Source organism: Cebus imitator, unplaced genomic scaffold (genome assembly GCF_001604975.1).
Source record: "Cebus imitator isolate Cc_AM_T3 unplaced genomic scaffold, Cebus_imitator-1.0 Scaffold2, whole genome shotgun sequence".
Classification (NCBI taxonomy): Eukaryota; Metazoa; Chordata; class Mammalia; order Primates; family Cebidae; genus Cebus; species Cebus imitator.
In genome coordinates, this window is record NW_016107317.1 from 1047791 (window position 1) to 1051907 (window position 4117).

Sequence of the window (4117 nt, forward strand, 5' to 3'; positions counted from 1 at the left end):
CCTGAATAAAAGAATAAAATCTTAGATTTTTGCGATGGAGGGTGGGGGGGTAGGATGAAAATAAAGTATTTGTGATGCTAATAAGAAAAACAGCTTCATGTCAATCTCTCTAAGAATCCTACTTAAAAGTCTTCAAGCTATTGACAAAGCAAAACAAGCAGCCCAAAAAAACTAAACAATTCTTTAACTCCAGGGTAAAAGAAAGAATAAAAATTAAATGTCTAGTCTGGGCACTCCGGCTCGATCTGTAACCCCAGCACTTTGGGAGGCTGAGGCAGGCGAATCACAAGGTCAGGAGCTCGAGACCAGCCTGGCTAACATAGTGAAACCACGTCTCAACTAAAAAACAAAAAATTAGCCTGGCATTGTGGCGCGCGCCTGTAATCTCAGCTACTCCGGAGGCTGAAGCAGGAGAAACGCTTGAACCCAGTATAATTTCTTTTAGGCTGACTGACCGTGCCATGGATGCCATGTTAACCTCTGTGATCTGCACAGATACTCCAGATAAGTTCCTAGAAAATCTAAAGTAACTGAAGACCAGGATAAGAGGAAGAATGATCAAGCCCTGGTGCCTACTAACAACTTTGAGACATTCTCTATTCTTCCTTATTCCAGCCCTAATCGATAAGGTCATTGGACTTTGTAACAGACCTTGGTCAACCTCCTGACTCCAGACCCTACAATCCCCTCCCAGCTTGCAAACCTACAAACCCCCTCCCAGCTTGCAAAAAACCACCCTAAACTGTACCTTTCCACTGCCTGCCCCAAACCTATAAAACCAACTCCTAGCCCACCACCGTTTGCTGACTCCATTTTTGGACTCAGCCTGCCTGCACCTAGGTGAATAAACGGCCATGTTGCTCATACAAAGCCTGTTTGTGGGGATCTCTTCATTCAGCGCACATGTTTTAACACCCAGGAGGCAGAGGTTGCAGTGAGCTGGGGTCGTGCCACTGCACTCCAGCCTGCAAGAAAGAGCAAGACTCTGTCTCAAAAAAAAAAAAAAAAAATTAAATTAAAGTCTAATTTCATGGGAAATAAACTCCACGCAATATCATATCTCTTTTGTTTTTGTTTTTTTGTTTGTTTGCAGAAAGTGATTTATTTACGCAGAGAAAGAGAAAAGGGAGAGGAAGAGAGAACGCTTCCATGAGAGAGAGTGTGTGGAAGGGAACCCCAGAGGGGAATCCAAGAGAGAGAAAGACAGCTTGTACGAAGGGATTGTTCGTGGAAGGGGGTCCAAACATGGAGTCCCCACAATATCATCTCTCTGAAAAATTCTCCTGGGTTTCATTATTAGGCTCTTCCAAAATTAGGACAAGAGCCCTTTTTTACCTAGGCTGTACCTTCGTTCTTTTGATCTTGAGATAGAAATTTCAGACACAAAGGGACAGAGGCCATTAATGAATTTTTATCACCTTTATCCTCATCATACAGTACCATGTATGACCCTTGTGGCTCCTATCCTCTGTCTGAAGATGGCTCTTTGAAGTTTCCAGTGGTCCTTGGCCCACATGTGGTGTGTCTGTGTTCATCAGGACATGGATGAAAGACAGGTTGCCGACCCCTTGCAGTTGAGTATCTGCAGGCACGCCCTCATGACTATTTCAAAAACGATTGCTTTTCGATTCATATATATTACTTTGTTCAAAGCATATCCTGTGGGCTTATGGAGATATCACATCTTATCCTCTACTTCATTTGGTTCACCGAGGGACAAGTTTATACCTGTCCTCTTAGGAACATGAAAAAATACAATGCACAATTTCTCAGCGAAGAAGGACTCTTCATGGTGAAGTTAAAAAAAAAGTCCACATTTCCCTCTTTGTGTCAGATGTGCAGCCTGGCTTTTGGGAAGAGGTTTATAAATCTTGCAGTGCCTTGTTTAAGAATAATAATTAGTAATGGTCTGTTAATACCATCTGCTTCCCGGGAAGAGAAAGAATCACCACAGGGCTGGATTAGGGCCTCTCTTCAGTCCTACACAGGGACATCTGCAAAGACTCCCATAATAGGTGTTAAAAGCTTGACTAGAGAAGAAAGTTGCTTTAGAGATAATCTCTCTAAGATAGAACAAGAAGTAGGTAAGATAATACTACTGGGAAAATCTACTATATAAGAGAACAAAACTTCACATCTACTAAGCAGAGGCAAACAAAAGGAATATTTATGATTACTGAAAGTTAAGGGTACTCAGTAAATTAATACCCATCTTCTCTGCATAGCTCTGATTGAACTGGGAATAGACTGAAGGAGCAGATGGGGATAAAATATCAGCTTCACTATTGAAAGAAAGCTATGCTGAATGACATGGTTTAGATCTATTGCAAAAGGGGCTTGCAAATTCTTCCTCTGAATTGGAGGCTGGCACAGCTGGACAGCTGCAGGTGCCTAAGCCACAGCAGAGCAGAACAAAGTGTGCGCTCTCTGAAGACAGGCATATTACTCTTTAGTCTTTTCTTCCTTGATCTCTTTGCGGCATTTAAAATAATTGGCTATGCTTTTCCCCAAAATACTTTTCTTGCTTTGTTTCAGGGACACCAAACTCTCTTGGTTATCCTCTGATTATACTGGCTATGCCTGCTAGTTTCCCTGGCTGGTTCCTCCTCTTCTGCCGGAACTGTGAATGTTGAAATACTGCAGGGTTCAGTCTCCCCTCCCCTCCTGTATCACACATGCTTTTAGTGATCTTATTCAGTTTTCTGACTTTAAACATGGGTTAGGTACATTAGTTACCAAATTTACTACCAAATCTACCAAATGACTACCAAATTTATGTCTCCACCTAGGATTTCTCCTTGAACTCCCGAGATTCATGCATGCAACTGCCTAGTCAACATTTCCACTTGCATGTTCAATTAGATGTTGAATTTGACACATCCAAAGCCAACCCCTGATGTCTCCTTCCCATTCTACTCCTCTCCCAGTTTTCCCCTTCTCTAGTCTTCTGGTTGCTAGGGCCAAAAGACTCATGACTGTCCCTGACTCCTCCTTCTCTCATGCCATACATTCAATTCTTCAGCAAATCCTGTGGCTCTTCCTTTAAATTAACTTAAGAATCCTACCACTTCTCCCCACCCCCAAAGATGCTAACCTAGTCTAAACCACCAGCAGTTCTGGCTGGGGTCACTGCAGTAGTCAAAAGTTATTTATCATCCCCAGGATCCCCACAGTCTGTTCTCAAGACAGCAAAGTGATCTCAAGGGACACTTAAAATCTAAGTCAAATAAACACTTCTGTGCCCCAAAGTTTTCAGAGTCTCCTTATTTAATGTAGACTAAAAGCCAAAGTCTTTACTTTTCCCTACCAAGTTTGCAGAATGTGTTCCTACTCTGTCCATATCTGACCTCATCTAATCTCTGATCTCTCCCTAGAACCATCCTTTCCTGGCCTATGCTGTGGCTCCTGCCTGTAATCCCAGCAATTCTGGAGGCTGAGGTGAGTGGACCACTTTAGGCCAGTAGTTTGAGACCAGCCTGGCCAATGTGGTGAAACCCCATCTCTACTAAAAATACAAAAATTAGCGGGGTATGATGGCGGGTGCCTGTAATCTCAGTTACTTGGGAGGCTGAGGCAGAAGAATCACTTGAAGCTGGTAGTTGGAGGTTGCAGTGAGCAGAGATTGCACCACTGAACTCCAGCCTGGGCAACAGAGCGAGACTCTGTTTCAAAAAAAAAAAGAACCATCCTTTCTAGCAACCTTTCTGCTGGTCTTCAAACAGGTCAGGAATGCTTCTGCTTCCAAGTTCTTATTGTTCGTGATACCTCTATTAGATTTTTCTTCCAATATCACCCTCTTATTGAAGTCTTCCCTAACCATCCTATTTAAAATTGGACACCTGCCCACCACTCCCTGCAACTTCCGCATTGCATCCCCCATTCTCTATTCTATTTTTCTGTGATACTTATCTCCATCTGACACAGCATACATTTTACTTAACTATCTTCTCCCCTGCTTGACGCCATAGCTCCCACAAACATACATGATGAGGACAGGGACTTTTGTCTGTTTTGTCTGGTGTGACATCCCCAGCATCTGGAATAGGGCCTTTCAGTAATGACCACTCAAAAATTTGTTGAATAAATAATTTTATTTTTATTTTTTTGAGATGGAGTC